Below are 11423 nucleotides of genomic sequence, written 5' to 3' on the forward strand. Positions count from 1 at the left end.
AAAAAGACTGCCTATGAACTCCTCACTGATAAGAAACCTAATGTAAGTTATTTCAAAGTCTTCGGTGCTAAATTTTGGATTAGAGATCCTCATCACAACTCAAAATTTTCACCGAAAGCACATGAAGGTTTTATGCTTGGTTACGGAAAGGACTCGCACACCTACAGAGTCTTCAACAACATTCTTCACAAAGTTGTTGAAACTGTAGATGTGCGGTTCGATGAAACTAATGGCTCGCAAAGAGAGCACCTACCTACTGTGATAGATGAACCAGCACCTGAGGAAACTATCAAGTTCAAGGCTACTGAGGATGTCATTCCTACTGAAGAATCTGCAGAAGAATTCATTCCAGAACATGAAGAACGTCGAGCTAATGCACCTGAAGAAAATGCTGAAGAAAATGGTGCTGAAGAAAACGCTAATCAAATTCTTCAACGGCAACCAGCTCATCCTCGCATTGCAAAAGAAGTGCAAGTTGAAAAGATCATCAATGACATCAAAGCGCCAGGTCCTCTCACACGTTCAAAAGCTTCACATTTGTCTAACTTTTGTGGGCACTATGCTTTTGTCTCTATTACAGAGCCCACTAAGGTAGATGAAGCATTTCTGGAGCCTGAGTGGATTCAGGCCATGCAAGAAGAATTACATCAGTTCGAGCTCAACAATGTCTGGGAACTGGTCAAACGTCATATCCTCGCAAGCACAATATCATCGGCACAAAGTGGATCTACCGCAACAAGCAAGATGAAAATGGCCTTGTGGTGAGGAATAAGGCACGACTTGTAGGTCAAGGCTACACACAGGTTGAAGGAATTGATTTCGATGAAAATTTTGCACCTGTTGCTAGACTTGAGGCTATTTGCATATTACTTTCTTATGCTAACCATCATGATATCACTTTATATCAAATGGATGTGAAAAGTGCATTCCTCAATGGTAAGCTTAAGGAAGAAGTATATGTTGCTCAACCCCCAGGTTTTGAAGATCCAAAGAATCCTGACAAAGTCTTCAGACTCAACAAGGCCCTCTATGGCCTCAAGCAGGCCCCACGGGCTTGGTATGATATTTTGAAGGAATTCCTCATGACGAAAGGCTTCAAACCCGGTTCACTCGACCCTACCCTTTTCACTAAATCTTATGATGGTGAATTGTTTGTGTGCCAAATATATGTTGATGATATTATCTTTGGCTGTACTGACCAACGTTATAGTGATGAATTTGCCTATATGATGAGTGAATAATATCAAATGTCTATGATGGGAGAGTTGAAATTCTTCTTAGGTCTTCAAATTCGTCAACAACGCAATGGCATATTCATATCTCAGGAGAAATACCTCAAGGATGTACTGAGGAAATTCGGCATGCAAGATTGCAAAGGCGTCAAAATTCCTATGCCCACAAATGGCCATCTGTGCACTGATGAAAATGGTATTGACTTCGATCATAAGGTATACCGCTCCATGATAGGTTCTTTATTGTACTTATGTGCATCTAGGCCAGATATAATGCTTAGTGTTTGCATGTGTGCCCGATTTCAAGCTACATCGAAGGAATCACATCATAAGGCTGTGAAGCATATTCTTTGATATCTAGCTCACACACCAACACTTGGATTATGGTACCCCAAGGGCTTGGCTTTTGATCTTGTTGGATATTCTGACTCTGACTATGCTGGTGATCGTGTGGACCACAAGTCAACATTTGGTACATGTCATTTCCTCGGACGATCTTTGGTCGGTTGGTCCTCAAAGAAACAGAACTGCATATCACTATCTACTGCTGAAGCTGGGTACATTGCGCTGGTTCTTGCTGTGCCCAATTGCTATAGATGAAGCAAACTCTCAAGGACTACGGCGTCAACATGAAGAATGTGCCTCTCTTCTGTGACAATGAGAGTGCCATCAAGATTGCTCACAACCCAATTCAGCACTCGAAGACAAAGCACATTCAGATTCATCATCATTTTCTTCGTGATCATGTGTTGAAGGGCGACATTTCTATTGAGCATGTGAAGACTGAAGAACAGCTAGCCGATATCTTCACAAAGCCCTTGGATGAGAAGAGATTTAGCAAGTTGCGGTGTGAGCTAAATATCCTAGAATCTTTGAATGTTCTTTGAAAAGGACACTCATCCTAACACTTATGCAAAATTGATGACTTAGATGTGCAACACATGAAGAAACGTTTTTCTTCAATCAATGAAGAATAACACTCTTAGTGTGAAGAAATTAATGAAGAATTTGATTCTCGGAACCCTACGATAATTGTACGCGGTGTCTGAAATCATCATTCTTATATGGTGGGTCACGCCACCACCAGAAGTTGAAATTCCTCAAATTATTCATATTCTTCAACTTTGCATAGTCTTCACTGTCCCCGTCATTTTTCTTCATTGGCTATATATATATATATATATATATATATATATATATATATATGAGTTTATGTCCTCTACAGCATTCACTTATTGCTATTTCTTCAAGTTGGTTTTCTGCTAAGTGAATGTGATCGGACCCTTCCCCTCTATGCTATACTCAACCCAATCTGCTCACAAATTCTTCATGTGCATTCTATTTGAAACTCGTTCAAAATCTTCACTGTGTCCTTGTCAGCTGAAGAAACTGAAGAACTCAGGGCAACTGCATCAGTTATGCCTGAAGAAAATCAACCAGATTCCTCAGCTGCTCCTGTACCAACTTCAACTCCAATCCTTCCATCTGCATCGGATGTGAAGAAGATCAAGGCTGCAGAGCGTGCTGCAGTGAAGAAAAGGAAAGCATCAGCTGCTTCAGATTCTTCAGCTTCGAAGAAAATGAAGCCTATGACAAGTTCATTTGCAAATCCGATTGATGCTGTTCCCATCTCAACCAAGCCATCAAAGGAGTTCCTTTTGATGAAGAATATGTGATCCCTGACGGATCTGATGAAGAAACTCCTTCTGCTGCTTCGTCTGAACCGTTGGATGAAGAAATTGAAGTGGATGCGATCCCTTCAACACCTATCATCTCCTCGCCTATGCCTCAGTTCACAGCTGAAGAGGCTGGCGTTGAAGAAATGGAAGATGAAGATGTGGACATTGGCTGCTCCACACCCGTAATCAGTGATGAATTCTGGGAAAGTCAGCATCCAAACTCACTAATGTTCACCCCTCTACAGCAAATTCCTCAGTCCCCCACACAAACTGTACATATGGGCTCTGAAGAAACTCATCCCACTGCATCTGTCATGAGGAAATTCCAGCCACTAGCGCTGAAGAAACTGCTGTTGTTGAACAACCAGCGACGCAGACTGTCACTGAGGAGGAACCAGAAATTCCTCAGCCTGAAGAACCTGCGATTGAGATTCCTGAGGTCGTGATGCAACTCACTGACACTCCTCTGCCGAAGCCAAAGGACCCATTCTCACGCAAGCAAAAGTTCAAGGCTGATGATTTCTTCGACGAGCACGTATTCTTCGAAGATTACAACCCATATAACTCTGCTCGCATTAGGAAGAGGCATTTCTGGACTGCTAGTCAAGCCAATTTCTATTCCTCAGTGTTGTTCAACAAGGAGAAGATCTTCTACCATGAGCATATTCCTCACGTGGATATGGAATCTCTGCCATGCTTCGCACCAGTCCTCAGTGTTCTTCACGATGCTGGACTGCTAAACTTTTGCTCTGACATCTGCGATTGGAATGAAGAACTGATTCTTCAATTCTATGCAACGCTGCACATCACTGGAGATGTTGAAGATGTGAATTCCTGGGTGTTGGACTGGATGTCTGAAAACACTCACTACACTGCACTAGCCTCTGAATTGCTTCGCGCTCTACCACTCAGTCCTCCCCTTGAAGAAGCTCGCTGCATCTACAGTGAACCTGAGCTCACACATCATTACATGCAGGTGCTGATGAAACCTTTGAAGCTAGGTCAGGCACCAAGAACCAAATTCCTCGTGAAGGAATTGATGTACGTGCCCAGAACTGTCTATCGTATTCTTACGAGGACAATCAGTCCTATCAAAGGCCATGACTCATCTGATGAGGAAATTATTGGCATCATGAAGAATCTGGTATTCAACATCGTTCATGGCATTCCTGTCAATTATCACGATTTCTTCATGAGGACTATGGCCAATGTTGCACTGTCTCTGTTTGAGCTGAAGCCTTATGCACCTTGGATTATGAGATTCCTCAGGACAAGGTCTTCACTCAACTACAAAGCTGATTTCCAGAATCACCTCAGCTACTTGCCCCCAATTGAAGTCCTCAAGCAGACATATTCCTCAGTTGATGGAAAGGGCAAGGCACTAGCTGTAATAGATGAAGGCATTCGTCCATTGGATGGTCAGTTTCGCAAAGCTGCATCTTATTCCACCAATGATGACTCTGCCACACATAACTCTGCCAATGCACCCAAGTCCACTCCTCAAGCCACTGCTCCGCGCATGATGACTGACCGTGAACTTCTGCTTAGTCTTCACCAAAAGGTGGATCGAAATCACAAATGGGTTAAGCGTCAGTTTGGTTCACTTCTTCACAACATGAATGCCACACATAATGCAATGAAGAAAACCACTACTACCTCCATCAAGTCTTCGGTCGCACCTGGGCAATCCTGTCACATCTGTATGGTGAAGAAGATCTGAAGAACATGGGTCTCAAAGAAGATTTTGACTGGTCTGCACCTCCACCGAAGAAATTCAAGAAGGTCAAGGTTCCTTCTCTGGTGGCCAGCTCATATTCTTCATCGCGCGACACTGATGAAAATGAAGACTTGGACGACACTGCGGCATGCCCTACTACAACAAACGACCCCAACAACGCTGGCGCTTCTTCATCAACTTGATATTCTTCAGGGGCGTTAGTCCTCATATTCGCTCCTTTTGGTCATTTGATGACAAAGGGGGAGAATTTTGAGTTAGTCTTCAAGCGGGTCTTTCTATATGGGCGTTTTTTTGTTAAGTTACAACTCTCATTCTTTTGCGACTTTATTGGATCGAGTTGTAAACTTAAACCCGATGGTGCTCTGATACTCTTGATACGTTTTTCTGCATGCTTATTCCTCGTTAATATTATTGCACGCATGCTGAATTACATCAGTCACCATATTTCATCATGCATTTCAAATTCTTCACTGTTATATATCAAATGCGTGTATGAATTACAAGATATAGGGGGAGATCTCCATGATTCAACTCTTCAAGTGTGCATTGCTTCAAAAGCAAATTCCTCACTATGCACATCTTCAGGGGGAGTTCTTCGATATCTAGCAATCAAATTCCTCAATATCAGTAGTTACACTTCATATATTTATCCCCGTTGAAAACTTAACCTATATTGTCATCAATCACCAAAAGGGGGGATTGTAAGTGCATCTAGTGCCCCTTAGTGATTTTGGTGTATTGAAGACTTATAGGTTAAGGGACTAATGTGTTTATAAGTGTACACAGGTCTATAAGTCTATGAGGAGTTTGATATTTACAGAGAAAGTCGACCCCTAAAAATGAAGTTCTTTGTCTGAAGACTTTCTGAAGACTTTGAAAGTGAAGAAAATGGTGTGACCGTGAAGACTTGGTATTCATTCGAGGAACATGAAGCGTGAAGAATTTTGTTTTCATAGTTTCATTTTCTCTTTCTTGAGTCATAGAAAACACCGTACTGTTAAAGGGGGTCGAGGAAATACTAAGGAAAAATTTCTATGTGATGCTCAACTCAAAATTCTACACCTACCAATCCCTTCGAGTGAAGCCATTGGAAATATCATATAGTTCAGTCAACTTCTTCAGTGACAGAGACGAAGTTCTTCTGGTCTCTGAGGAATTTGTTCTGACTGAGGAGTTAGGAATTCGCCAGTGCGGATTTCCTACACAGTGAGGAACATGATAGCCCTAAGGATTTTGCTACTCAAAATTCCGACCGTTGATGTGCTATGCGCCAGCTGTCCCAAAATATATATCTACCTAACGGTCATATCATTGAAGGGCATTTATGTCTTATCATGTCGGGCTGCTCCCTAGGCTATAAATAGCCGCCCCCTACAACCACTAGCTAGTTGGCTGCTCCGAGAGAAACTGACACTTGTCATTTGAGAGCAGCCCATCCTCTAAAGACTTTGAGCGAAAATCATCAAGTGAGGAAAAACCAAAAACCCAAAACCCAAACACCTACAAACCCCAAGTGATTGAGCATCACTAAAGAGATTGATCCTGCGTGGATCCGACGCTTGTTACCTTTAAAGACTGTGCTTCTTCCAGACGGTTAAGCGTCATGGTCTAGAGCATCCAAGAGGAATTGTGGATCACCGAGTGACCGAGTTTGTGAAGGTTTGGAAGTCGTCTGAAGACTTACCACGAGTGATTGGATGAGGTCTGTGTGACCTTAGTTCAAGGAGAATACGGTGAGGACTGGGTATCCTGAGCTGCGTGTTCAGGACTGGGTGTCCGGGACTGTGTGTCCTCAAGTTTAAATACTCAGCCGCTCCAACCAGACGTACAACTGAGACAGCAGTTAGAACTGGTCTACCAAATCATTGTCTTCACCAAGCTTACTGGCTCTATTTCTTCAACTCTTTTATTTCCTCGTAAATGTGTTGTGTGCTTGTTCATATCTGTGTTTGAAGACTTTGACTGAAGACTTTCTCAATTTCCTCAGTTCAATTTCTTCAGTCTGTTTGTCTTCATCCTGTGTTATCCTATGCTTACGCTTATGTACTCTGTGCCTGTCTTCATTTCATCATGATGACTATGCTTGTATTTTGTTATGTTTACTTTTGAGTACTCATTTCGCTGCTAGTAGTTCTTCGCTAAGGAATTTCCTCACCGGCAAATTCCTCAGTGAAGAATTTCATAAAAATCGCCTATTCACCCCCCTCTAGTCGATATAACGCACTTCCACAACCATTACTCGTGTACCATCATGAGCTGAGCTTCAAGGGCTGCCTTCCCTTTTTCGATAAAGAGAATATATTAATGTCACAAAAATATCAATTATACCCAACCACTGCACCAATAAGATGTCAAAAAGACATCAAGGATACATACAGCCAAAAAATAAAAAAGAGAGTAAAAGAAACACAAAGACCCCATCACAATGATGAAAAACTCGCAACAACAGCACTCTAACTACCATCAAAGACAACATCTGGACTATAAAAGTGATTCTTCAAAAGCAACGTCTTCAAAAAGGAAACAATTCACAAACGTTGTCATCGCCCGATCAAAGATCCTAGGTTTTCACCCTGAAGAAAGTCCAAGTTTTTAGAACAATGCCTTCAACAAGGTCATTGTCAAGTACAACCAACGAAGGTCAAACTTTGAGTTTTCACCCTGAAAACCGTGACTCGGTACTCGAAGAGCACCATCAAAAATGCAGTCCGCTTGTGCTGCCACCTCCTCTTGCCAAGGCTGGTGCTGCAAGTTGTCAAACACCCGACACACAGGAAGAACCTGTGCCGCATAGTCTTCATCACTACCAATACACATCTCTGCCATTATAAACCTTCGATCATAACTAACATGACTTTCTTCACCTTTATCAATTTCATGAAAATCTATATAGACATGTCATATGACATCGACCAGAAGGCGAAGCTTCGCTCCACGTCCTCATGAAACCTCACTGACTGAAGGTGAGGATGCGCATGATCAGATTAATTTTAATCTAGATATCCATTGGCATAAGGGACCAATTGTCGGATATCTCTGACTCTGTGAGAGAAAGACTAGAACTCATCGACATATCAAGGAGGCTGACATCAAGATCTGCTACTTGGTGCAAGAAGACGAGTTAATCCCAAGCCAGCGCCACGCCACCAACTTGCTGCCGGGGAGAAGACGAGGCCGCCATTGGTCTTCCGGCGCTGAACAGACGGAGCAACCGAGTACGACGCACTAGATCAGGCCCAGCGCCTCCGCCTCCCAGCGCCGCTACCCCCGCGCTTGACGCGAACAGCAGTGTCTGGACCGCGACTTGCAGGCCCAGATAGGACCTAGGAAGGGTCCGCGCCGTCGACGCCCGCACGCCACGGATCAGCACGCCACAGAGCCACCTAGTCGCTCCGCCAAAGGCCAGCGCCGCCACCTCGTCTTCTCGCCCGCAGACCTCCCCCCGCGCACACCCTACGCTGTGTTCCTCCGCCCCGAGACATAGCAGATGTGCGCCTCCTCTGCCCTAGCCCTGCAAGCTGCAATATCACGCATGGTTCTCTCCTAAGCCAATCCTGCGGATCCATCCCTCCGGCTGCAGCCGCCGCCATCCCCTTCGGCAACCGCCTACCCCTCCCATCCAACGCCGCCGGCCACCACGACTCTCCTCCGCTGCCATCCCCTGCGACAGCCCCACACCGCACCCCTGCCGTTCTCCGCCGTCCACCACCGCTGTCCTTGGTTGGCACCACCTCCATTGCCTGGGCTATTATGCTTGGCTGAGTTTTGGGTGAAATAATCTCGCGGGAGCCGGGAGCGGGAGCGGGAGAAGAGTCCTTTTCCTTGTGCAATTTGAATAGAAAGGATATCGATTTTGGTTTGTGCGGCAACCGTAGTCAAAAGGAGTAAACTTTATTCGGAGTTTGGCTATTGAGAAGTTGTAATCCGGATCCTCCTCCCTTTTGGAGGAGAGCCTGTCGGCGATTAGTCGGCCGGCCTCAATAAATAGAGAACTTGAGGAGTAGGAGGGGCGATTGTCGATCCAATAAGTTGACATCCCCGATTTTGTTTTCGCCAGCGATTAGTCTGCTTTGTTACGCCGGGCTAAATAAACAGAGGAGCAGGAGGAGGGGCACTCGGATAAGGGCAGATCAGGCGTCCGCCGTTGCCACAGATCCAATAAGATCGATCTGATCAGCTCAGGCGTCATAACATCAAGTCATCAACAAGACCACTTGTTTATCCGATTAGCCATGACAAAGCTAAAAATGCATCGCAGACGTAATGTAAGTGTTGTTTCTGTTGTGCCTGATTGATGTTTGTCCTTCACGTTAGGTTCATCCCCAAAACTCTGATTATTTCTTGTTTTCCAGCTAAATGCAATGCAAAAACCAACTCGCACAGAAGACGCTGCTGGCAATGCAAACGAAGACAGGCTTAGCAAGCTGCCGCATGACCTTCTGCTCAACATCCTAGAGAGGGTGGACACGCTCGATGCAATAAGGACCTGCGTCCTCTCCAAGCAAATGCTTAAGCTCCCCGGCATGCTCTCGCAGTTCTTCCTAAGTTGTAGTTCCATTCCAGGTTTTTATGATAAATCTCGTGTTATCAGCCTCAGTGACGTGCATCGAACCAACGGTGTTGTGGCTCATGTTACGGATAACATCTTGAGCACAAGGAGCGAGGAGATCACTATCAGCAAAGTCAAAATCAGATTCGTCTTGGTGCCACATGACTCTCTCACCATTGGCAAATCTGTCGCCTGTGCCATGGCAACCCAGAAGGTTGGAGCAGCTGAATTTGAGGTCATAACGGAGAAGCCTTATGAGTGGTGCTCTCCTGCCGACTTCCTCCACGGTGCGAAGCAGTTCAATGATTTTGTCGGTGCTTGTCCTGATGCATTTGCTGGCCTCAGGCGCCTGTGGCTGTGCAATATGAGGTTTGGTGAACTGGACATCCCTAACATCCTCAGCACTTGCAAGCTCTTGGAGTCATTGCGTTTAACCGAATGTGATGCAAGGATCCATCCTGTGCTGCAAGTAGAGCATGCTGAACTTGTTGAGCTTGAGATCGACTATGGGGAATTTGAGAGAGTTGAGCTGATATATCTACCAAAACTCCGACGGGTGAGATATAAGAGTTGGTTCTCTTATAAAGATCCCGTGTATTTTGGTTTTGTACCACAACTTTCAAAGCCGAGCCTCAGTAAAACTGGCACCCGTTGGGATAAGACTCTTGAGTTAAGTCAGCTTCTTGCTAATGTTCCTTCCTTAAGCGATCTGCATCTGAATTTCGAAAGTGAAAAGGTACTCACTAGTCATTTGAATCATATCTGTCCATTCTCACTCTATATATGATGGTTATATGTAATGACAGTATTAACTTAAGTTGGTCTTCTCTGCCAGTTGAGAATGTGATTTACTTGAAACTTACGCTAAGTTTGTAATTTGTTTTTCTGTCCCAGATTTGGGTCCTGCCAGAATGCCCGAAACCGCTCAAGCATGTGTTCACCAAATTACAGCACGTGAATCTGGACCATCTCCCTGAAGGACGTGATTTAGATTGGACAATGTTTATTCTTGAAGCTGCACCCTTTCTAAAAGAGCTGTGCATCACAGTATGGGATCATTGGTGCATAATGATGACAGACGAAAAGTTTCGAAAGGAAAATGGTTACTGTGAAAAGGAGGAGGTGAAGTGGAAGCCATATGCCCCTGATTTCAAGCACGAGAATCTAGTTAAGCTCACCATCTATGGCTTCCAACCCGACGACAACTTTGTGCGGTACATTAGGTTCGTCATGAAACATGCGGTCAATATAACAGAGATATCTCTGCATGACAGGAAGGTATGTGGGAGCTGTGGTACCTTGGGTCTTGAGGTTTGTCCGTCAAGATATCCGCGGACCGCCAAGAAGAGGAGGCAGACAATTGCGATGGTTGGTTTGACTTCACAGCAAAAAATCTACTTTCGGTCCTAATTGAAAAATGATTTGCATGATATTCTTAAGATATGTATTTTGTAAATCATCTGCCATGCATCCTTTAGTTGGAAGGAGTTCCTGAAATCCATAATTTTGTAGTTACTGAGTCTGTACTCTTGCTTTCCCTTAAAATGAAGCTTTGTACTGTTGCCCAATTGAGGAAATATTTTAAGTTGCGACAGTATATCTGCGGTGCCTCTTTTGTTATGTAAAAATAAAATGCTTGATGCATTGGAAATTTATGTTATTCATCCTGATGCAATCTACTACATTAAAAATATGATGCTATATAGATACCATGATTAGATACTTTTAAGTGGGTTTTAGTTCAAGTACTTAATCTCTCTCTGTACGTAAAGAGATGGAACGTGCTGGAGTAGTAGCGTATGGAGGCAGGAGAACATCCATGCTGCGTTGCTGAAGCCTCCCAGGTCCCAGCAAGGGAGGCGTTGGTTTTAGCTGAACAGCTGGGTGTCGCCAAGCTTCAGGTTGGTGCAAGAGATGGAATGTGCAGAGGCCGTGAAGAAGCTAGTGCAGGACATAAAGCTGCGTAGTTGTCGCTTTAGCAAAGGTTGGCTGTGATGAGTACTCTGATCTTTAGCAAAGCATGGGATTAATGTACCTCTGTGATGAGTATTCTGCACCTTTAACCTTCTTATGATAACACAACACTAACCTGCTTCATTTCACGCACTTAAGCTTCTTTTTTGTCCGGACCCAAGATCTAAGACATACCGAGATTTGCGTCCGCACAACAGCCATACAGACTGGTCCATGGGTGCCATATAATCTCGGAGAGCCCGAAACAATGG

General features: G+C 44.2%; 1 pseudogene; it reads left to right on the top strand.

Annotated features, from left to right (window-relative positions):
- Positions 1-7393: 7393 nt before the first annotated feature.
- Positions 7394-10795, top strand: LOC123152591 (uncharacterized; annotated as a pseudogene).
- Positions 10796-11423: the final 628 nt, after the last annotated feature.

Source organism: Triticum aestivum, chromosome 7A, assembly GCF_018294505.1.
Source record: "Triticum aestivum cultivar Chinese Spring chromosome 7A, IWGSC CS RefSeq v2.1, whole genome shotgun sequence".
Taxonomy (NCBI): domain Eukaryota; kingdom Viridiplantae; phylum Streptophyta; class Magnoliopsida; order Poales; family Poaceae; genus Triticum; species Triticum aestivum.